This window comes from Pygocentrus nattereri, chromosome 23 (assembly GCF_015220715.1).
Source record: "Pygocentrus nattereri isolate fPygNat1 chromosome 23, fPygNat1.pri, whole genome shotgun sequence".
Lineage (NCBI taxonomy): Eukaryota > Metazoa > Chordata > Actinopteri > Characiformes > Serrasalmidae > Pygocentrus > Pygocentrus nattereri.
Genome location: NC_051233.1, coordinates 28,886,846 through 28,912,490, shown reverse-complemented (window position 1 = coordinate 28,912,490; position 25,645 = coordinate 28,886,846). Strand labels below are relative to the sequence as shown.

Genomic DNA, 25,645 nt, shown 5'->3' with positions numbered 1-25,645 from the left:
GCAAAACAGATCCGCTATGTGGTTTTAATATTTACAAATATAATCATTTAATGCCACAATGCTTTCTGGACGCCAGACCTAGTTGTAACATTTTCTGCTTTAGCTAGACTTCTATCATCTGCTGCCCTCTTGTGACGACAGTATGAACTGTGAATATGTCAGGTTTGTGCCATTAGGAAAATAACTCATTTTTAACATGCTTAGTAAGACAGCGTCCAACTGTAAGATGTTCAGACCTGATTTGATTTTATTCAGAATTTTATCGTTGGTATAAAATGCTGTAGGACTGAAGCCTTAAATGATTTATTTTTGTGTTGTTGAGTTTCCTGTAGTACTTTAGCTCCATTTTGACTTTATCTGAAGACTGAATTGTACAAAACATACACAGATGTCTACTGTGGTCTTGTGTCACTTCCAGCCTAGTTCAAAGCCTGGTGTGCTTCATTTCCAAACTCTTCCTTTATATGTGCACCTAACTGCTTTTACTGCTGGATGTAGTCAATTTGCATAGCAGAGAGTGATAATGCCAGCTAACAGCCATTTACCTGGAGGTGTTAACATTTAGAAATCTGCTGTTGGTAGCATTTGTCATTTAAATTTTAAGTAAATTTAATGTTACTCCTAGTCACTACTGTGTCACCTCTTTAATCTACACACTTTAATCATATTTAGGCATTCCTTCCTACAGCTTTAACTTTGGGAAGCTGACAATTGTAGAAGGTCTATAAAGGGTGACTGTGTTGGTGCAGCTGGACTGAAACATGTCTCGTCTCGTCTCATACTGCCTGAAAAACAAAACAAGGATAGGGAGGAGCCTTCATCAGCGTGCTTTAGTTCTCTGTTCACATTGTCAACAACACAGAAACGCAGGTAAGAAAAAAATATTTGTGTATTATTTTTAGTATTTTCGCAAGATATTAGGGTTTCTGAAGTGTCCATCTCAAAGCACATCATATTTGTGATTCATAACAAATGATTAAAGAGGTTAATGCTCTTCTGTGTACTGTTAAACATTAGCATTTGCTGTATGCTGTGCATAATGATAGTTTCCTACATGTAGATTAAACCTCGCTTTGTCTGAATTTCACTTTTAGTTACTGTGATAAATTCATTTAGTCTCAGGTTGTGCTTTTTTTCCAGTTTACTTGAGATAAATATCTGGTTCGCTATGTTTTAGTGTTTAATGTTACTCTAGTGGGCCAGTTTATTAGGGGTAAAAAAGACTATTGGAATTGGATGGATGTTATTGAAGAAGATCCGTATTAAAATTGGGCATGTGATGGGAAATTTTATTTTCCCATGTGATTTTATTCAGAACTCTACTAAAGTTTTTGTCTCTATGTATGGCTGTTTAATGGTGGAAGCCTTTAGTTTCAACCAGCTGTAACATTTTTACCACATAAAGCTCAATAATCGCTTCCTCCACCTTGTTAGCCAGCAGTGCTACTAGATCATGGCACTCAAGAAAATGAACGTGATGGTTACAAAACAGAGAGACACTCAATCAGGTCGACCAGTTCTGTTGTAATAAATGTGACTGTATCCCAGAAAATGAAACATAAACAGTTAAACAAGCCTTAAGATTAATCAGTCAAGTTTCAGAAAGGCCCATAAGAGTAAACTGTATCGGAAATAGTGACAAATAATGCAGCAAAGAGTCACAGTGCTCTGCAACGTTACTGTGTTTAAGTGGAAAAGGGCAAATGTTGTGCATACTTTTATTTTCATCACATATGTTCTTAAAGTTTTGTCTGTTTTGATATATACAATTTGTAATTACACTAGGCTTTTCTTAGAGGTTAGTAGTATCAGGGTCTGTATTAGAAAAATACATTTAGTCTCATGAAGCTTCAGTGTGGTCATACAAAGAAAGAGAAATGTGAAGATCTGTAGACATGACAGAGTAAAGGTCTAAGTTGCTCTAGGGAATATGGACAGTGGTGAACCTGGAACTGTGACTGTTCACTTTGCTTGTGTTGAGGTTTAGGTGGGCGAACAACAAGCTGCTCATAGATCTGAGATATGCAGAATCCCCCTTACGCCATGCTTCATGCAGCTGGGGTGGTAGTTCCTTTCTTTCCAACAGCACAGCTTCAGAAAAACCTTTGCTGATGTAAGGCGTTTTTGAGCAGGATTATATTTCTATGGGGTCCTGGGGAAATTTCCTTTTACAGGTGCTCCTCTGAGATTTTATTTCCATCCAGATCAGCCACATCTGTGTTTTTCTCCCTTCACCTCTCAGAACATTACAGGTTTAATTACCTACTATTTTTATCTCAGAGGTCATCTAATTAATTTAGTCATGTCCAGGTACAAAGCTCTATGATGTTGCTGGATTTTCCTTGCAGATGTCACAGTGACTGGTGCTACTTATAGCATTCACTGCTATTTAAAGAAGTACAGCTTTCCTTGAACTTCCATTGGACATAGTCTAGACGTTTGTGATATGAGGGAATGGCTATGTGGTTCAAATATTCACAGATAATAATATTTTAACAGTGCTTAATAAAAGCCTAGTAGAAGTGTTTTCTGCTTTAGCTCTACCCACTATCATTCACTGCCGTGTTTAATAATATAGTCTCTAACTGAAATATTGGACTATTTGGTTTTATTCAAAATTTTGTTGTTGGTGTAGAATGCTGTGGGTATGCAAGTTTTAAAGAATTTATTATTCTGCTAAGTAAAAGAAAATGATGTCCTCTTTGCAGTCGTTACTGGAGAATCAGGAAGATACTATATTATGTGTATCATATTTCTGCAGGTGTTCTGTGCTAATATAGAACAACTGTGGTTTAGCCTTATTCCCAGAGTCCCTACTCTAACCTCCACACTCCTGCCTTTCCTTCTCTCTCACTGCCTTCTAACCCGCCTTCCTCCTCTCCTCTTTGATGGTCTTTGACCTACAGTAGTCCAATTTCCACCGGCACCCTGCTGTTCATCATCAGCAATCATATTTGTGATCCGCATGATAGTTTAGCACAAGTTTTATGCCGGATGCCCTTCCTGACGCAACCCTCACTATTTATCTGGGCTTGGGACCGGCACCAGAAGTACATAAATTACACCCCTAATGGCTGGTTTCAAGTGTCTATTTAAACAAAGATCATATTTGTGGAATAAACATAAGATTAAACAGTTTACTATAAAACATTAGCATCCGCTGTATTTTGTGTTCTTTGTAATGTATTGTATTGTTGTGTTCTCCAATGTGCTGCAATCCTTGATGGTAAAAAGCAAAACCAAAATGCAGCGGGTGGACTGAAACAAGTCTGATCTCGTCTTTAGCACAAGTTTTACGCCGGATGCCCTTCCTGACGCAACCCTCACCATTTATCCGGGCTTGGGACCGGCACCAGAAGTACACAAAGTACACCCCTAATGGCTGGTTTCAAGTGTCTATCTAAACAAACATCATATTTGTGGAATAAACATAAGATTAAACAGTTTACTATAAAACATTAGCATACGCTGTATTTTGTGTTCTTTCCCAATGTGCTGCAATCCTTGATGGTAAAAAGCAAAACCAAAATGCAGCGGGTGGACTGAAACAAGTCTGATCTCGTCTTTAAAAGAAAAAAAAAAAGCCTGAGTAAATAACTGTCAGTGTACTTTTCCATTTGTGTTGTCAGCAATAGAGAGACAGGTAAGGAAGAGATATTTATACTTTATTAGAAGTTGGGGGTTTCTGAAGTGTTTATCTAAAACAATTCATATTTGTGGAATAAACATATGATTAAACAGTTTACTATAAAACGTTAGCATACGCTGTACATAATATGTCTATACATAATGTTAAAGTTTTCTACATCATGACAAAACATAATTTTGACTGAACTTCACTTTTAATGGCTACAAATTCTCTTTCTCAAATGTTGCTTTTGCTGTAGTTGGATTCATTTCTGCTTTGTCATCTCTGGTTATTTTCAGTACATTTTTGTTTTGATATTATCCGAAGGCTGCATTGGAACATATGAAAATGTTGAATGCAGTGTCGGATCCCTTCAATTCAAACCCAAAGTGTGGTGTGCTTCATTTACAGAAATGTCATATATGCACATAACTGCTCTTAAGGCAGGGTGTGTTTGGTTAGTATGAAGAATAGTGAGTGATTGTGTGAGCATCAAACAGCTAATTTACCTGAAAGCTGTTGTCTACAATGATTCTTTTGCATTTTATGAAGTTGTTTATTATTATTATTATTACACAAAACTTTCTAGAAACATTACACCTGTTAAAAGCTTGCATTACCACGTGTTTCATGTCCAGATAACCTTTATTTTGGTAAAATGCATCCCCAGTTTGACAGAAATCCTATAGGTTCTTTTCTCATGCAAAAAGCAACATATCCTTAATCTTTCACTTCCTTTTTCTTTCTGTCATCTCTATTCAACACTAGACAGATGTATTTTCGCTAATGTAATTATATAAGGACATCGAAAATGCATAACCATTGACACTTGTGCACGTCTGGTTTCCATGCAGTTCAGTGAATACTATATGCTGATGCAAGGTATAAATATGCCTTGTCTTTATGCCTCGTTGAGTTGTTTACAGACCACAGACCTTCCATGGAGCATTCTTATACAGACTCACATAGACTAGTCATTTTTAGCCTGTGTTTCTCTAATATTTTAGTTTGCTACTAGAAGTGCCCCAGGAAACTGAATCCTATTAATTTGTTATGTGACTTTAAGACCTTTTTGTTTCTGCAGTATTGTTTCTACTCAACTCTTGTCCTGAATCATCTGCATCGCAGACCTGACTCTCTGTAACTGAAAACATCAACATATTGTGAGTACAAACATATTGTGAGTACAAACATATTGTGAGTCACAGACTTTATGAAAATGGATTATTAAATGTTTTGTTATTTCTTTACAAATAATTGTACGATTGGCACAGTATGGGTGAATTGCGCTCATTTTTCTACACCTACTTTGTAATTCACTGTTTTAACTGAATTTCAGTTCTTAGTTTTTTACTCCACAACATTTCCCTTTCAGTCTCCATACTTCTGTCATTTTATGTCTGGTCAGGAAAAACTGCAGCAGTTTAAATGTGGGTTACTAATTTCAGTTACAGTTTGTGTCTCAGCAGTCACTTGATTCAGTAAATTATATGTTCACCAAGTCAGATCATCTTAGTCAATATTTTAACATTTTTTATTTTGAGATGATTCAAGTCATTTAGTACAACATTTAATATTTTAAATCTGTATACTAATCCTATAGTGTGCAACACTTTCCTTCTGTCACTCCTTGGCACCTTCAAGTCGATATAAATACAGTAAAAAAAAGGCAATATAAATTGTAAAATGCAAAATAAATTCATTAATTTTCAAACAGGGAGAAGTGTAAAAGGTTCAAAGCATATCTGTGTATAGTTTCAAAAGCAGATGCCAAATCAGAGATGATGACAACAAGAGCATCTTCAACTTTTGTGAAGACTTCATTTGTTCAAGACACAGATAGCAGACAAATCCTTGTAAATGACACAGACAAACAGACAATTGTGCCATAACATTGGGGCAGCATCCCAGAGGTAGCAGCAAAATATGCAAAATCTATTAAATTAATTAATGAACTTACTTTCGAGGAACAAAGCTACAAATCAAGCTAAATGCCATAACCAAATGTACAAATACGAACCTGTACATATCTACAGTTCAGGAGATCAGCTTGGTAAGTTGGAATAGAGCAAATATTAAGTAACAGGTTAATATAATCATAAAATCAAAACTACAATAAGAATAACCTATGACATAAGAATAAGCATGGCCTATTTTAGGAGAACTGTAAAACTTTTTTAACACTTTCTTAACGGGGACTAAATTTATTAACTAGCAATTGACGTAATGAAAAGAAACCTATTTGCAAGCAAGCTTAAAATTGTAGTATAAATGTATTCATATGATGCATTGATTTAAAAAAAAAAAACAGCCATTAGGGGTGTACTTTGTGTACTTCTGGTGCCGGTCCCAAGCCCGGATAAATGGTGAGGGTTGCGTCAGGAAGGGCATCCGGCGTAAAACTTGTGCTAAACTATCATGCGGATCACAAATATGATTGCCATACCGGATCGTTCGAGTAATAACGACCGCCTCCGGTGCTGTTGACCAGCAGGGTGCCGGTGGAAATTGGACTACTGTAGGTCGAAGACCATCAAAGAGGAGAGGAGGAAGGCGGGTTAGAAGGCAGCAAGAGAGAAGGAAAGGCAGTAGTGTGGAGGTTAGAGTAGGGACGCTGAACATAGGGACAATGACTGGTAAAGGCAGAGAGCTTGCAGACATAATAGAGAGAAGGAAGGTAGATATTCTGTGTGTTCAGGAGACCAGATGGAAAGGAAGCAAGGCCAGGAACATTGGAGGTGGATTCAAACTGTTCTATCATGGTGTAGAGAGGAAGAGAAATGGAGTAGGGATAATCCAAAAGGAACAGCTTGGGAAAAGTTTTCTGGATGTAAAGAGTGTCAGACAGGATCATGAGCCTGACGTTGGAGGTTGATGGTGTAATTTTGAATGTGGTCAGTTCATATGCACCACAGGTTGTTGTCAGTTAGAGGAGAAAGAGGAATTTTGGAGTGTGGACGAAACCAGTCCTGCGTGTTTGTTGATGCAAAACAAATGAGACGAGTAGATCAGACTGAAGTGAAACAAACGGTTTTATTACAGAATTCTGGAGAGGTTACAAACAGAGAACATGCATCATGTATCTCCCAAGTAAGCTCTGACCCCTTCTCATCTGACTCCCGTTTTATAGTCGCATGACCGCTCCTCCCTTACCCAAGATATCAGTAGATTCCATCAAGCCTCCAATGTGTGCGTTAGCCCAGCTCACCAATCTATATCATAAAAGTTTAAGTATGTGCTCGAGACGTGAGCGCGTCTGCAAGGTCAGCTTAAGGTATTCCCTGTGTTTATCAACTCCCCCCATTTTCCAGACAGTGGCTCTGCTTATCTGACAAGATGATACACATGTGTAGTGTGCTAATCCCAGTGTCTACTAGCTAACTACTATTAGCTTCGAGATATTTCCTGTTATCTGACATCCTTGTGTATTCCACCGTTAGTCAGCACACAGCCTTATGTGCTGACTCTTAGCTCTTATCTATTCCAGCCTTATATTTGAACAATATTACCATTAAGCTGTCAATGCTAAACATAAGCTTTCTTTAATAAATCTTAAAAGAGTAATATGAACAATAATAAGGCTAATAATTCCGCAGGAGTAAGATGGATGAAGTGGTAGATGGTGTCCCTAGAGAGGAGAGATTAGTGATTGGTGCAGACTTCAATGGACATGTTGGTGAAGGGAACAGAGGGGATGAAGAGGTGCTGGGTATGTATGGTGTGAAAGACAGAAATGCGGAAGGTCAGATGGTTGGAGATTTTCCAACGAGAATGGAAATGGCTGTGGTGAACATGTATTTTCAGAAGAGGGAAGAACACAGGGTGACATACAAGAGTGGAGAGAGGTGCACACAGGTGGATTATATCCTTAGCAGGAGATGCCACCTAAAGGAGATTGGAGATTGTAAAGTGGTACCAGGGGAAAGTGTAGCAAGGCAGCATAGGGTGGTTGTCTGTAGAATGAGATTAGAAAAAAAGAAGAGGAAGAAAGTGAAGACAGAGCCAAAGATTAGATGGTGGAAGCTGAAGGAGGAGGATGGTTGCAGGCAGTTCAGGGAAAAATTGCAACAGGCCCTTGGGGGCAGTGAGGAGCTACCTGACGACTGGGAAACTACAGTCGTGAGAGAAACTGGCAAAAATGTGTTGTGTGTTTCATCTGGTCAGAGGAAAGAAGACAAGGAAAGTTGGTGGTGGAATGAGGAAGTCCAGGAGAGTATTCAAAAGAAGAAGGCAGCTAAGAAAAGGTGGGATAACCAGAGAGATGAAGGAAGTAGGCAGGAGTACTGTGAGGCTAGCCACATAGCGAAAAGAATGAAGGCAAAGGCTCAGGCCTATGATGAGCTGTATGAGAGGCTGGACAGTAAAGAAGGAGTAAAGGACTTGTATCGTTTGGCTAAACAGAGAGATAGAGCTGGAAAGGATGTACAGCAGGTTAGGCTGATAAAGGATAGAGAGGGAAATGTACTAGTGAGTGAACAGAGAGTGTTGAGTAGATGGAAGGAGTACTTTGAAGAACTAATGAATGAGGAAAATGAGAGAGAGGAGGACAACGGGGGGAGAGATAGTGGATCAGGAAGTGCAGAGAATTAGTAAGGTGGAAGTGAGGGCAGCTTTAAAAAGGATGAAGAATAGAAAGGCAGTTGGTCCAGATGAAATACCTGTGGAGGTATGGAGATGTTTAGGAGAGAAGGCAGTGGACTTTTGAACCAGGTTGTTTAACAAAATACTGGAGAGTGAGAGAGAGATGCCTGATGAGTGGAGAAGCAGTGTACTGGTCCCCATTTTTAAGAACAAGGGTGATGTGCAGACCTGCAGTAACTACAGAGGTATAAAATTGATGAGTCACACCATGAAGGTATGGGAAAGAGTTGTTGAAGCAAGGCTAAGGCGAGAGGCTCAGATCAGTGAGCAGAAGTTTGGTTTCAAGTGTCAAGACACGAACTGTGGTACTGTATGAGGAAGTCAGGTGTAGCTGAAAAGTATGTTAGGGTAGTGCAGGACATGTATGAGGATAGTGAGACAGTGGTGAGGTGTGCAGTGGGAGTGACAAATCTTTTCAAAGTGAAGGTGGGGTTACATCAGGTAGCAGATCAGCTTTGAGCCCCTTCTTGTTTGCAATGGTGATGGAAAGGTTGACAGATGAGGTCAGGCAGGAGGCTCCATGGACCATGATGTTTGCAGATGACATTGTAATCTGTGGTGAGAGTAGAGAGCAGGTGGAAGAGAATCTGGAGAGGTGGAGGTTTGCACCGGAGAGGAGAGGAATGAAGGTCAGTAGAGACAAGACGGTATACATGTGTGTGAATGAGAGGGAGGCAGGTGGAAAGGTTAAGATGCAAGGAGTAGAGGTCGTAAAGGTGGATGACTTCAAATATCTTGGGTCAACCATCCAGAGCAACGGACAGTGTAGAAAAGAGGTGAAGAAGAGGGTGCAGGCAGGATGGAGTGGGTGGAGACGGGTGTCAGGGCTGATGTGTGACAGAAGGATAGCAGCAAGAGTGAAAGGGAAGGTTTACGAGACAGTAGTGTGTCCTGCTATGATGTATGGTTTGGAGACTGTGGCTCTGTCTAAAAGACAGGAGGCTGAGCTGGAGGTGGTGGAGATGAAAATGCTGAGATTTGGGAGTGACAAGGATGGACAAGATTAGAAATGAGCAGATCAGAGGGACAGTGAATGTGGAGCGGTTCGGAGATAAAGCCAGAGAGGCCAGGTTGAGATGGTTTGGACATGTGTTGAGGAGGAATAGTGGATATATTGGTCAAAGAATGTTGGAGATGGAGCTGCCAGGCAGAAGGAGAAGAGGTAGACCTCAGAGAAGGTTTATGGATGTAGTGAAGGTGGACATGGAGATGGTTGGTGTAAAAGTAGAGGAGGCAGTGGATAGGGCAAGATGGAGGCAGATGATCCGCTGTGGCAACCCCTAAAGGGAGCAGCCAAAAGAAGAAGAAGATGATGCATTGATAAGGTTTTTTGAAAATTAGAAATGTAGTTTGCTAGTAAAGGTACATGAGAAGATTTTCTGCATTCACAATGATGGTAACAAACATAGAAAAAAAAGCTAGTAAATGGTCACATTTCATCACAAGGAAGTGTAGAAATGGCCTAAAGTTATCTGTATGAAAGTTTAAGAAGGAACTTACAAATGTTTACAAATTCCTGAAAATAATGAAATACATTATAAAAAACAAAAGTGTGTGTTTATTAAAATGTACATTTACAAAACGTAAGTAAGACATATGCATGGTTAATGATCAATACCTAACAGCTTCAGAAGAGCTAGTTATATTTAAAATGCCTTTAATAATGAATTTGTAAAACCATAACTAAAATGGTACTCATTCGTTCTTAATAACTGCTGCTTTAGTAAATACTAACAAATAGCATTTTTATGTTATTAACTGTTAAGAATGGACATTAGCTTCCAGACTTACATTAATTTAGAAAAAGTTATTGAAAATTGTATTGTAAGCTGCTGTAAAATTACAAAAGTTCAAGCATCCATAATTTATGACTATTTACTTGTAGGATTGTATTATTATTATTATTATTATTATTGTTAGTAGTAGTAGTAGTAGTAGTATATCATGATATTTTAATAGATCATAATATATAATTATATATAACATATATATATATATATATATATATCCATCCATCCATCCATCCATCCATCCATCCATCCATCCATCTATTATCTTCCGCTTCTCCGGGGTTCAGGTCGCGGGGGCAGCATTCTAAGCAATGAGGCCCAGACCTCCCTTTCCCCAGCCACTTCCACTAGCTCTCCAAGGGGGATTCCGAGGCGCTCCCAGGCCAGCTGGGCGATACAGTCACGCCAGCGTGTCCTGGGTCTTCCCTGGGGTCTCCTCCCAGGTGGACTTGCCTGTGACACCTCCCGAGGGAGGCGTCCAGGAGGCATCCTAACCAGATGCTCGAACCACCTCAGCTGGCTCCTCTCCACGTGAAGCAGCGGCTCTACTCCAAATCCCTCCCGGATGACTGAACTTCTCACCCTATCTCTAAGGGAGAGTCCAGACACCCTGCGGAGGAAACTCATTTCAGCCGCTTGTATTCGCAATCTTATTCTTTCGGTCATTACCTAAAGCTCATGACCATAGGTGAGGGTGGAAACGTAGATTGACCGGTAAATCGAGAGCTTTGCCTTGCTCTTACAGACCGGTAAAGAGCCCGCATCACTGCTGACCCAGCACCAATCCGCCTGTCAATCTCCCAGTCCCTTGTACCATCACTCATGAACAAGACCCCGAGATACTTGAACTCCTCCACTTGAGGCAAGAGCCTATCCCCGACCCAGAGAGGGCTCTCCACTCTTTTCCGCCTGAGAACCATTGTCTCGGATTTAGAGGTATTGATTCTCATCCCGGCCGCTTCACACTTGGCTGCAAACCGATCCAGCGAAAGCTGAAGTTCGCGGCCTGATGTCCCCAATAGGACCACATCATCTGCAAACAGCAGCGATGTGACCCTGAGGTCACCAAACCGGACACCCTCCATCCCCTGACTGTGCCTAGAAATTCTATCCATAAAAATTATGAATCGAATCGGTGACAAAGGGCAGCCCTGACGGAGTCCAACTCTCACTGGGAACGAGTCTGACTTACTGCCGGCTATGCGAACCAAACTCCAGCTTTGTTTGTACAGGGCCTGAATGGCTCGTAGCAAAGAGCCATGTACCCCGTACTCCCAAAGCACCTCCCACAGAATCCTGGAGAGGGTGAAGAGTTGGTCCAGTGTTCCACGACCAGGGCGGAACCCGCACTGCTCTTCCTGGATCTGAGGTTCAACTATAAGCCGGACTCTCTTCTCCAGTACCCCTGCATAGACCTTACCAGGGAGGCTGAGGAGTGGGATTCCCCTGTAGTTGGAACACACCCTCCGGTACTCTTTTTTAAAAAGAGGCACCACCACCCCCAGTCTGCCAATCCAGTGGCCCGATGTTCACGCAATGTTGAAAAGCCAAGACAGCCCCACAACATCCAGAGCCTTGAGGAATTCAGGGCGGATCTCATCCACCCCTGGAGCCTTGCCACCAAGGAGCTTTTTAACTACCTTAGCGACTTCGCCCAACTTCGCACTTCAGTCGAAGTCAGCAGCACACCATCTTCACTATATACAGTGCTAGTGGCACACTGCTTTCCCCTTCTGAGTCACCTGACGGTTTGACAGAATCTTTTCGGAGCTGTCTTAAAGTCGCTTTCCAAGGCCTTACCAAACTCCTTCCATACAAGGGTTTTTGCCTTGGCGACGACTGAAGCCGCAGATTGCTTGGCCTGTCGATACCTGCCAGCTGCCTCTGGTGTCCCACAGGCCAACCATGCCCAGTAGGACTCCTTCACTGAGGGAGTGTCCACCACCGGGTTCGAGGATTACCGCCCCGACAGGCACCAACTACCTTACGGCCACAGCTACAGTCAGCCGCTTCAACAATGGAGGAACGGAACATGGCCCATTCTGAGTCAATGTCCCCCACCTCCCCCGATATCTGGTCAAAGTTCTGACGGAGGTGTGAGTTGAAGATTACTCTGACAGGTTCTTCTGCCAGACGTTCCCAGCAAACCCTCACTATACGTTTGGGCTTGCCTGGTCTGACCGGCATCTTCCCCCACCACCTGATCCAACTCACCACCAGGTGGTGATCAGTTGACAGCTCAGCTCCTCTCTTTACCCAAGTGTCCAAAACACATGGCCACAAGTCCGATGACACGACTACAAAGTCAATCATTGAACTGCAGCCTAGGGTGTCCTGGTGCCATGTGCACTTATGGACATCCTTGTGTTCAAACATGGTGTTCGTGATCGACAAACTGTGGTTTGCACAGAAGTCCAAAAACTGAACACCACACAGGTTCAGATCAGAGAGGCCAGTCCTCCCAATCACACCCCTCCAGGTCTCACTGTCATTGCCAACATGAGCGTTAAAGTCCCCCAGTAGGACAATAGAGTCTCCAGGAGGAGCACTTTCAAGCACCCTTCCCAAGGACTCTAAGAAGGCTGGGTACTCTGAACTGCTGTTCGGTGCATAAGCACAGACAGCAGTCAGGACCCGTTCCCCAACCCGAAGGCATAGGGAAGCTACCCTCTCGTCCACCGTAGTAAACCCCAACATACAGGCACCGAGTCGAGGGGCTATGAGAAAGCCCACACCTGCCCGCTGCCTCTCACCATGGGCAACTCCAGAAAAGAATAAAGTCCAGCCCCTCTCAAGGAGATTGGACCCAGAGCCCAAGCTGTGTGTTGAGGTGAGCCTGACTATATCTAGCTGGTATCTCTCAACCTCGCGCACCAACTCAGGCTCCTTCCCCGCCAGTGAGGTAATGTTCCATGTTCCAAAAGCCAGTTTCAGCAACCGAGGATCAGAACGCTAAGGCCCACGCCTTCGGACACTGCCCGATCCACAAAGCACCAAACCCCTACTACTGCCCCTCCCATTGGTGGTGGCTCGATGGGAGGGGGGACTCATGTAACTCCTTCTGGCTGGGCCGGGCCGGGCATTTACTCATGGTGCCCGGCCACCAGACGCTTGCTGGCGAGCCCTTCCCCCAGGCCTGGCTCCAGGGTGGGGCCCCGGTAACCCTGCTCCGGGCAGGGTACACAAGTCCTGGTTTTGTGTTTTCATAGGGGTTATTATGGATCATACTTTGTCTGACCTGTCACCTAGGACCAGTTTGCCATGGGAGACCCTACCAGGAGCTTTTGCTCCAGACAACATAGCTCCTAGGATCATTCAAGCATGCAAACCCCTCCACCACGATAAGGTGGTGATCCATTATAATAATATTATTACACACACACACACACACACACACACACACACACACACACACACACACACACACATATATATATATATATATATATATATATATATATATATATATATATATATATATATGTGTGTGTGTATGTGTGTGTGTGTGTGTGTGTGTGTGTGTGTGTGTGTGTGTAATAATATTATTATAATGTATTAAGCACATGAATATAGCTTTAAAACCCCCTCTACCACTATCATGTTTCTACAGCAGAAGGCATTATTACCACACACTTTTAAATATCAGCTTCAATATTATTGTCATTGTGCAGAGTGCAAGTACAATGCCAGTGAAATGCAATAAAGTGTAGCTGAGCAAAGAAAGACATTTCATTTTCTATATCAAGCAAGACTATGCATGAGTTGGGATTTTGAATAATCTCTGTTGGAAATATATAATTGCACACATTGTGCGCAAGAACAGTTTGTATTAATGGTTGTGCTTTGGACATCCACAAGCGAACTTTTCAGAGTGTATTGAAAGAGTTTTTGAAGAAATTAAGTTATGTTCATCTGTGTATGGAAGTTGTGCAGTCAAGCTCCTTATATAACATGCTTTCAGGATTAGTATGAGGTCATCTCCTTATAGGGCTTTACAAGATCTTAATTTGTCTCAAGATCCAGGTTCTCAAGGGTGTGCAGGGTCAGTTGTGTTTCAGTCTGACAGCTTTGGCAAGATAGTTTTGATGACAGAGTTTATTACAAAACATGATTTAATAGATGGCAAATGGCAGACATTGTTTTACAGTAGTTCTGAGGAGATTTTAGGGTAAAACTTTAAGTTTTAAGTTTATGATTTTTAGTAATTTATATGGCGAGTACCTGCCAAGCTTTTTTTTTTTTTTGGGGGGGGGGGGGGGGGGGGGGGGGGGTTCTACCAAAATAATCATAAAACATTATAGACAATACAATGCAATTTTAGTCTGTTAGCATTGTAGGCATAAAAGACTCACAATGATGTCATGACAAAAACCAGCTCTGATGTCTACAGTGCAAATATAATCCCTTTTCAATGGGAAGCCACTCTGTATTGTGTATTGTATGGTCATGCATGCATATGTTTATGTTTGCATGTGTGTATGTATTTTTGCATTGAATGTGTTAACCATTTGTTCTAGACATGAGAAGAGCAGGACAGAGATGGCAACCAGTGTTAATGCAAATAACGGCTCTGGTGAGTTATTAAGATTTTTTATCAAAATTGTAACTGATAATTTCCATCATTTTCACATGATACATGTGATTAGTTTCATTTAAATGTTCACATAGTATATTGTAAAAAAAGTAAAAGCATGTTTACTCAATTATGGAAAAAATCTGTAAAATTGTAATTCAATAGTTTCACTATTTATTTATTTATACATACAGTATTTTCCTGGTATAATAACAGTAACAACTGTTGAAATACATTCAAATACATGTGCAGCTTACAAAATTAAGAATTACCTGAGTGACTTTAGTGCACTTGTGCTTTTAAATGTTCAGTAAATGCAAACAAAAGTTTAAACTTTCTGTGTACTTGCAGCAAAGTGAGAGATTTTTTAGCTCAGTATGTCCATACCTGGGGTGTTCATTTCTGTCTGCTAATGGAAATATGGTTGCAGGTTTTCAGTCCAGCCAAGCAGGAGCACACCTCAATTAACTAATCAACTCTTTAAAGACTGACTTATTATCAGAGAAGAGACAGATTATCAGAGAAGAGACAGACTGATTGTGATGATGTAAGGTTACCTTTACACATCACCAAGACTGCAGATCACCTTTCCTCAATAAATACTATGGTGACTTTTATTATGACAGGCACGTAATTGCATTAATTTAAACTTCTAATTGCCTGAGGTCCAGGGGGATCCAGGTGAGGTGGGAGAAGGTTGCTGGCACCTGTAAAGAAAATATAATGTTAAATATAGCTCGTTTGGCAGTTAAATGTACACATGTATATATGAAGAAAATGGCCATTGTATGTTTATAGGTGATTAATGTGTGAATTGTATGTTCACCCCTAGACTGTGAATAATGGTATGACCCAAAGTTAATGTGGGAGGGGCCACCAGGTTAAAAGCAAAGGGGGACAATGGAGGAGTGGATATATGTTTGGGGAAGGTCTGTGCAGCTTTGCAGCCTCAGACCATATGCAGCAGAATCGTTTTAGTTCTGTAAGAGACAAATGGCTGCTGGATGCTGACTGCAGAGTCAGTGGACTCATTTGGATACAGCTTTGTTTTTTTTTTCTCTCGCAAATCTAAATACTTTTGTGTGCAAAACCACAATAAACTTCAGAGCACTGTGGAATTGGCAGCTTGCCTCTGTCGCTGGCCCAGCCTACCCTGTTATTGCCCCTGTAACATGCTTTGCTTCTTCCATTTTCTCTGGACTTTCTCTCCCGATTTTTCCCAGGCTTTTTCTGCCCAACCTTTGGCTATGTCTCTTCCTTCTTCTCAGCTTTCTTATCATTCCATCCCCTCCCCTTGTCTTCCCAACCCCTCTTCTTGTCTTCCCAATCCCTCTCCTTATCTTCCCTACTCTTCCCCTTGTCTTTCCAACCTCTCCTCTTCTCATCCCTTCCCATTCCCTCATCATCCTGACACCCCCTTTATTATTCTTCGCCATTCCCTCATCATCCCAAACCCCCCTTTATCATCCTTTCCTGTTCCCTCATCACCCCAGCCCCTCCTCTTTTCCTCATGTCCATTTCCTCATGTCTTTCCTGCCGTTCCCTGCTTGCCCTTCTGCCTCATCTTCCCATCCCATTCAGGGTCTCCAGTTGGAGGTATTGCCGGCTCAGCCACGGCCCCTCCTTGCCAACTCCTTTTTTTCCCTTTAAACTGCCCCTCCTGCTGTCCTGCCCAGTGATGCCCGCCTTCAGTCCTCCCCTCGTCTCTTCTGCCCTGCATGTGCGGATCCTCCAAGGTGGTCTCTGTCCTCTCTCCTCTGCTTTTTCGGTGTCTCGGTGTCCCCCTCTCTACCAAGAAGACTTTGGGTCCATCTACGCCTCTTGAGTTCCTTGGCAATCAGCTGGACTCTGTCTTAGGCTTCCCTTCCACCCAATTAGCTGGTTTGCATAACTACTGCCCTGTCAGACTTTGTGCTGCAGCCTCAATGTTCGAAGCTCCAGCTCCTCTCTCTTCTTGGGCATCTAAATTATGCAATTTGTTTAATACCTCAAGGATGCTCATTTATCTGCCACCTTCTCAGCATTGCATCTTCAGTTCTTTCACTTCCTCCTCCAAGCTCAAGAAACCATCCTAAGTGTGGTTGCCCCCATACCCTGTCGACCTATTGGTCTGGATGGAAATCTTTCCTGCATGTCCACACACTCCACAGCAAGCCATTCACTTCAGATAATCTTTCAATGAAAGCTGCTTTCTGCACATTTAACAGTCCATATTTAGCCATTCACTCTTCCACCTTAAGAGTCTGTTTAGCCGGGATTGATTTCTTTACTAAGCTCATACACGGAACCCAACACGCAATGGCTAACCACCCTCAATATCATAATTTTACTAAAAGGAATCTAAAGAAACAAACCTCGCCTTCCACCATGTCATCTGCCCTTAACCTCTGATATTCTTCACTACTGCATTATGACACATATACTAATGGGCTGGAGGTTAGGGAACCAGCCTCGTGGCCGGAAGGTCGCCGGTTCGATTCCCAGAGCCGACAGCACATGACTGAGGTGTCCTTGAGCAAGACACCTAACCCAAACTGCTCTCTGTAACTGAAAAAACCTGTGTTGAGAAAAATGATGTACATCCCCTAAAAAACACTCTTTGGTGGTTGGTGTAGTGTAGTGGGTAACACCTTTGCCTTCTACGCTGTAGACTGGGGTTCAATCCCCTGCCTGGGTAAGCAACCTACACTATACCAATAAGAGTCCTTGGGCAAGACTCCTAACACCACCTTCGCCTACCTGTGTAAAAAACAATCAAATTGTAAGTCGCTCTGGATAAGAGCGTCAGCCAAATGCCGTAAAACAAAAACAGACACGCTGTGCTGGTCTCCTCCCAAAAGAACTATCCAGTACATTAGAAGCCCCTTTTTCTTCTCGTTTTTTCTTCAGATTCCTGAGATTTTCAGAATATGCAGCTTAAACTGAAACTTTCAACCCCGATCTACATCCCTGCCTATCAGACTTAACCATGTTAAACTTAGATACTATGATCTATAATATCAAAACCTGCATTCTCGTGACCTGCAGAAGCTCTACTGAACTCTAGCCCAAAATTCCTCAGAGTTTGCCTCATTTCATAATCTCACTTACCAAGGCGTGTTCTGTATTCGCAAAGAATATTCATGTGTGCTTCTGCTTGGCCCTTTGCAGATAGGGCTCGCACCCCCTCCTAATTTCCTACACGTGTTATAAAAGGTTAAACACTGATTCAGGCATTTGAGCTATAATATGCTGAACATTGGGTTAGCGCAAGTGAACTTGGTAGTTGTTTGGCTAAGGCAAAATATCTAGTTCTGATGAAGTATGTGCTTTATATTTTTGCAGGACCTGATCACCATCTCTCAGAGCTGAGGATTGTGCTGCTGGGGTGTACAGATACTGGGAAGAGTTCAGCAGGAAACACCATCCTGAACAGAGAGGAGTTTAAGTTAAAGAGAACTGCTCAGTGTGTGAAGAGACAGGGAGAATTAGCAGGGAGACACATCACTGTAGTTGAAGCTCCAGGATGGTGGAATAATATACCTGTAGAGGAGAGCACTGAGTTACTGAAACAGGAGATTGTGCTCAGTGTGTCTCTGTGTCTTCCAGGACCTCATGCTGTACTGTTGGTCTTACGTGTGGACAGTCATTTTAAAGAGAATGAGAGAAAAGTATTGAAGGGATACATACATCTTCTCAGCCAAGGAGTCTGGAGGCATGCTATAGTGCTGTTCACGTGTGGAGACTGGCTGGGAGGCACACCCATAGAGCAGCACATTGAGCGTGAAGGGAAGGAGCTCCAGTGGCTGGTTGAGAAATGTGGGAACAGGTATCATGTTCTCAACAATGAGAACAGGAGTGATGACACGCAGGTCACAGAGCTGCTGGAGAAGATAGAGAAGATGGTGGCAGCAAACAGTGGATGCCAGTTTGAAATTGACCCAAGGATTATTCTGGAGGTAGAAAACAAGAAGCAGGAGGAAGAGAAAGCAAGGAAAAGAATGATGAAAGTGCAGCAAAAGAGAAAAGAAATAAGATTACAGATGGGTATGTCACTTATTGTACACTTGTGTTTAAATGAAACTAGTAGCTAATGAAGTGTTGCCATCAAAACTGTAATGTGGAAAGGCTAATGTTAAACATTTGTTCTAATTTCTGAAATGCTGGTGCACAACAGTTACACCTGGTTTGCCACATAGTTATACATAATTTTTTAACTGATCCAAAATGTTGCTTAAAATATACTTTTGTTTCTTTCTTCCAATCCTTACTCAAAAAGTCAAAATAGACCATTAACTGAGACATTCTAGCAGTCAGAAATTGCTTTGATGCACAGATGTCATACACTGACGTAGTTGGTTAGTAGCTCATCTGCCTTTGATGTTTGTGTGAAAGTATTCATCCATTGTGCTCAAGTAAAGGAGAAAAACCATGATTTAATGGTTGGTGTTTGGGACAGACAGCACCCAATAGAAAGTACTCTATAAATAATGATTTTTTTATATATTTAACTTATTACTATCACAATTTTTGTCTTGGGTTTAAACAGATCAGAATCCTTGTGAATACTCAAGATCTGAATATTTAATTCTGTTTGTATTTTTTTTCCCACTGTGAGACAGTAGGTTTAACTAATTTGGTTAATTGGAGGATATAAATATGTAGCTACTGTTTTACGGTAAAGCTACTTCTTATTTCATTACAAGATCAATTGCCATTCTGTCTCTTCACAAACTGATTTGTCAGTGTTTTTTCTGTTTCACATTGATCATAATATTTATTATTTTATATGACAAAAAATGACCTAAAATATGTTTGTCTTTCTTGTTGCAGATGACAAATACCAGCTCTATGAAATAAGGATTGTGCTGCTGGGATGTAGAAATGCTGGGAAGAGTTCAGCAGGAAACACCATCCTGAACAGAGAGGAGTTTGAGTTAAAGAGAACTGCTCAGTGTGTAAAGAGACAGGGAGAAGTAGCAGGGAGCAACATCACTGTGGTTGAAGCTCCAGGATGGTGGAGTAATAAACCTGTAGAGGAGAGCACTGAGTTACTGAAACAGGAGATTGTGGTTATAGTTTACAACTGCATTCTAAGCAACACGAGTAACTACACACATTTTTCTTAAAGGTAATACTGGACATTTCTCAGAGCTGAGGATTGTGCTGCTTGGATATAAAGGAGCTGGGAAGACTTTAGTAGGAAACACCATCCTGAACAGAGAGGAGTTTGAGTTAAAGAGAACTGCTCAGTGTGTGAAGAGACAGAGAGAAGTAGCAGGAAGACACATCACTGTGGTTGAAGCTCCAGGATGGCATATTAAAGAATCTCAGATGAGCTCTGAGATACTTAAAAATATTGTGTTCAGTTTACATTTCTGTAATCGAGGACCACATGCTGTACTGCTGGTCATACGTCTGGACATTCTATTTAAAGAAAAGCAGTTAAAAGCTATAGAAGGACTCTTAAAACATCTTGGTGAAAGGGCCTGGAATCGTACTGTGGTGCTGTTCACTCATGGAGACTGGCTGGGAGACACACCCATAGAGCAGCACATTGAGAGTGAAGGGAAGGAGCTCCAGCAGCTGGTTGAGAAATGTGGGAACAGGTATCATGTTCTCAACAATGAGAACTGGAGTGATGACACTCAGGTCACAGAGCTGCTGGAGAAGATAGAGGAGATGGTGGCAGCAAACAGTGGACGCCTTTTTCAAATGGACAGAAAAATTCTACAGGAGGCGGAAGAGAAGAGGAGAGCAGAGGAAGAGAGAGTGAAAGAGAGGATGATGAAGGTGCAGAAAAATAGGAGGTGTAACCAGTTACAGATGGGTAAGACATTATTTAAATAAAAAACATATATATTTTGAGGGCTTTCCTTATATGAATGTGCAGTTGAGGAATTAAGTGCTTTCCTTTGTGTTTTTAAGGGCAATTAGTCCACTGAATAAAAAAATAATACAACCACATTTCCAAAATATTTGGTCCCTGTGCAAAATGTAAATACACACAGACAATTCAATGATGTGCAAATCATTTAAATCCTATTTTTATTTGAAAATAGTACAGACAACATATCAAATGATGAATGAGAAATTTTGTCTTTTGAAAAATATAAGCCCATTTTGAATTTGTCAGCAACACAATTAAAAAATGATGGGACTGTGTTTACTACATGTCCCTGACAACACTTAAAATAACAACACTTTGACAACACTCTGTCAGCATTTAGAACTGAGCAGACCAGTTGCTGTAGTCTTAAATGTGAAGTGAAATGTTTTCCTATTCTTGCTTGAAATATGATTTAAACTGCTCAACAGTTTGGGTTCTCATTTGTTGTATTTTTCATTTCATATTGTGCCAAATGTCTGGCTTCAATGGCTGGCAGGTCTGGACTGCAGGCAGGCAAGATTAGTACCTGACTTTTTTACTACAGAGACTTGCTATTGTAGAATGTGGTTTGTCATTGTCTTGCTGAAATAACCAAGGCCTTCTCAGAAAAAAGATGTCATCTAAGATAAGATACGATGCGTTTATTGTCATTGCACAGTGTACAACGAAATTGAGCAGCAATCCAACGGCACTTCCTACATACAAAACACTTTAAATATAAGGCTAAAATATCTAAACATAAGGCTAAAATATATAAAGTGCAGTATTTAAGGACGAAAAGGATCAAAAATCTTAAATATAAAGAAAAAGGACTATAAAACTATATATTCTAAAACAGTCAATAGACAATAGACAGGTGATAGATCAGAGGTGGAGTGGAACTCTGGAACACTGGAACAGTGTAAAGTGTCCTAAGAATCAGTGCCCGTAAAGAGCAGTAGTGGTGTTCAGTCACTTCTACTGAGCAAAGTGTTCTATAGAAAGTCCTTGTCAGTGTGTTGGTTTGGAAGTGTTCAGTTCCTGTAAATGTTTTTAAGTCTATTTGTCCAGGATGGGATAGACCTAAAACGTTTACCAGAGGGTAGCAGGTCGAACAGATGATGTCCTGGGTGAAATATATCCTTCAGGATGTGGGCAGCCGATGATCTTCTGGGCTGTGTTTATGACCTCCTGCAGTGCTCCCCTCTCTGCCACTGAGCAGCTGCAGTACCACGTTGAGATGCAATATGTCAGCATGCTCTCAATGGTGGAGCAGTAGTAGGACACCAGCAGCTCCTCCTGAAGGCTGTTTTTCCTGAGTATTCTCAGGACGTAGAGCCTCTGTTGCGCCTTCTTGACCACTGCCATTGTGTTGGTGGTCCAGGAAAGATCCTCAGAAATGTGTGTGCCCAGGAATCTGAAGGAAGGGACTCTTTCAACACAGTCCCCATTGATGTACAGTGGTGTGGGGACTGCTCCTTTCCACCAGAAGTCTATAATAAGTTCTTTTGTTTTTAAGGTGTTCAGGGTGAGGTTATTACCTGAACAACACTCAGCCAGTCCATGGACTTCATCCCTGTAGGCGGTCTCATCTCCTCTGGAGATAAGTCCAACCACTGTTGTCATCCGCCAACCTTACTATGGTGTTGGAGGAGTAGGTGCGGACACAGTCACAGGTGTACAGAGCATAGAGAAATGGGCTAAGCACACACCCCTGTGGTGCTCCGGTGCTGAGTTTGAGGGTGGAGGAATGATGAAGACCCAATCTTACAGATTGGATGCGGTCGGTCAGAAAGTCTCCATCCAGAGTCAGATCCAGAGGCAGGTGGATTATGAAAGTCCCAAGTCTGTGAGTTTGGTCACCAATCTGTGGGGGATCACTGTGTTAAAAGCTGAGCTGAAGTCAACAAAGAGCATCCTCACATAGCTCCCCTGGTGCTCCAGGTGTGTGAGTGCTGTGTGGAGAGCAGTGGTGATAGCGTCTTCTGTGGATCTGTTTGCTTTGTAGGCAAACTGGTGTGGATCAAAGGTGGGTGGGAGGATGGCTCTGATGTGATGCAGAACCAGTCTATCAAAACACTTCATTATGACTGGTGTGAGTGCGACCGGACGATAGTCGTTGAGGTCGCTGATGGTAGTGGGATGATGGTGGTGGACTTCAGACAAGGTGGGATGATGGATTTGGACAGGGACAGGCTGAAGATTTTTGTGAAGACTACAGAGAGCTGGTCTGCACATACTTTCAGCATCTTTCCTGTCACTTTGTCAGGACCAGCAGCTTTTCTGGGGTTCACTGCCCTGAGCATACGTCTCACCTCATGTTCCTGGATGGCAGCATGTGTTTCTCCAAAACCTGTACATATTGTTCAACATTAATGATGAATAATGATGAACACCCATATACCATCAAGAAAACTGGCTTTTGAACTGTGCACTGATAAAATGCTGGATAGTCCCTCTCCTCTTTAGCCTGGAGGACACAGCATCCATGATTTCCAAAAATAATTTAAAATTATTTGTCGGATCACAGGACACTTTTTCACTTTGCCTCAGTCTATCTTAAATGAGCTCAGGACCAGAGAAGGTGGCAGTGTTTCTGGATCCTGTTTATATGGTTTCTTCTTTGCTTAGTGGAGTTTTAACTTGCATTTGTGGATGTAGCGATGAACAGTGTTCACATACACTGGTTTTCAGAAGTGTTTCTGAACCCATGCAAAGATTTCCTCTACAGAATCATTTCTGTCTTTAGTGCAGTGCTGCCTGAGGGCCAACTAGAATTGGCCTTGTTCGTTGCATATGGAGATTTCTCTAGATTCTCTGAACCTTTTAATGATATTATGCAACATAGATGATGGAGTTCTTTGCTATTTTACAATAAGAAAGATTATTGTTGAATAGTCGCAACATTTCCCTGCACAGTGTTTAACAGAGTGATGAACCCCTTCCAATCTTTATTACTGAAATTTTTTCTATCCAGTGATGCTACTGACCATCAGGTGTTTTTAGCCTTAAAAATTTTGCCCATCTTTTGTTGCTCCCCTCCCAACTTTTTTTAAACATTTGCCAGCAAATTCAAATGGGCATATATTTTTCAGAAAACAATGCATTTCTCAATTTCAACATTTGATACATTGTTTTTCTGCCATTGTCAACTAAATATAGTTTGCATTTAATTCTGTTGTTCTTTATATTTTGCACAGCATCCTAATCATTTTAATGTACATCTGTTTAAAGTAAAATGTTGCTACTTTTAATGTAGAGTTTAAAATTCCATTGCATTATACACAGTGTGAGTAATGACACATTTTGTTTAAAGGTAGCACAAAACATCTCTCAAAGCTGAGGATTGTGCTGCTGGGGTACAGAACTGCTGGGAAGAGTTCAGCAGGAAACACCATCCTGAACCGAGAGGAGTTTGAGTTAAAGACAGCTGCTCAGTGTGTGAAGAGACAGAGAGAAGTAGCAGGGAGACACATCACTGTGGTTGAAGCTCCAGGATGGAAGTTTAATGAATCGGAGTTTAGCTCTGAGGTACTTAAAAATATCATGTTCAGTTTACATGTCTGTATCCCAGGACCACATGCTTTACTACTGGTCATATGTCTGAAGTTTGGATTTAAAGGAAAGCAGTTAAAAACAATAAAAGGATACCTGAAACATCTCAGTGAAAGAGTGTGGAGTCACACTATAGTGCTGTTCACTCATGGAGACTGTCTGGGAGACACACCAATAGAGCAGCACATTGAGAGTGAAGGGGAGGACCTCCAGTGGCTGGTTGAGAAATGTGGGAACAGGTATCATGTTCTCAACAATAAGAACAGGAGTGATGACACTCAGGTCACAGAGCTGCTGGAGAAGATAGAGGAGATGGTGGCAGCAAACAGTGGACAAAAAGTACAGATGGAGGATGAGCGACAGATAATAGAAGAGGGTATGCTAGAGGGGAAGGTGCAAGATCAGAGGAAGAAAGAGCTCATCAGATCAGATATAGGTGAGTGTGTTTGATTATTTATCTCACAATAATTCAGATATTTTTCATTATTCAGGCCTGCTTTTGAACTGCACATGTTATACCTACAGTTTCACTGTCCCAAATGAATACTTACGATACTCCAATTGTAAGTGGTTGTTTCAATTTTTGTAAGAATGGCACCAACTGTTGAGTCAAATTCATATGATTTTGGAGCTGGCAAGGTTCTTTGTTGGTATGAAAATAATGAGCAGTGACACAAATCAGGTGACCTAAATATTCCTGTCGTATTGGTATATTGATGTGCTCTGTTAATATTCCCTTATGATTTGATGTTGTTGTAATTGAGGATTGAGTCTCATAAATGTCATAAATATCTTTAAAACTAGTGTAGATTTATTAAGTTCATAATCAGAGTTATTGGATTGAGCTTGAACATGAGGTTTATGTCTCTGCTTCCTATGTCAAATGTAATGTTTGGTGAATCCCTCTCCAATCCCTATCCCTCCTCTAAATGTAGGTTTAGCTCGTAATTCAAAGAGAAAAACAGTTTGACCTGTTGAGATTCAAATCGATTTCATTGCAAGCAGTTTTAGGTATTCATCCTGTTTTTATTTTAATTCGCAATGGATTTTACAGAAGAATTCAATTTACACATGTGTAAATGGCCACTTAATATTTATTATTTAGTTGATGAATTTTAATTTTCACATGTGCAAATCAAATTCTTGAATTCAAGAGGTAAATGTTTACTAGTTTAAATTTCACTGTCACACATGAAAACTGAATCAAGAAAAATATGAAATAAAGGCTAAAACACCTTGCCACAATAATTAGAATATCAGCATGTCAATTTAAATTGAAACTGCAATAAAAGTCCCAAATGTTAAACTTTAATTCATGTTAATTCAAACTTTAGTTCAGTAAAAATGATTATTGCAATTATAATAAACAAGAAAAAGGCTTGAATTATTTATCAGTGCAAATGACAATTTATATGATAACTTTTAATTCCTGCAAGTGAAATTTGACTTTGAAAATTTTATAATTTGATTGTTTTATACACTTAAGTATTTTTAATGGTAAAAACATTGGTGACACTTCATTATGAGGAGTCCTTTTTAGATGAAAGAAACTTAACAAACTCTGAGTAATATGTCCAAACAAAAGAAGATTAAGTTGAGGTTAAGGTCAA

General features: G+C 41.2%; 1 pseudogene; it reads left to right on the top strand.

Moving 5' to 3' along the window:
- Positions 1–812: 812 nt before the first annotated feature.
- LOC108437062 lies at positions 813–24,485 on the top strand (annotated as a pseudogene).
- The last annotated feature ends 1,160 nt before the right edge of the window (positions 24,486–25,645 follow it).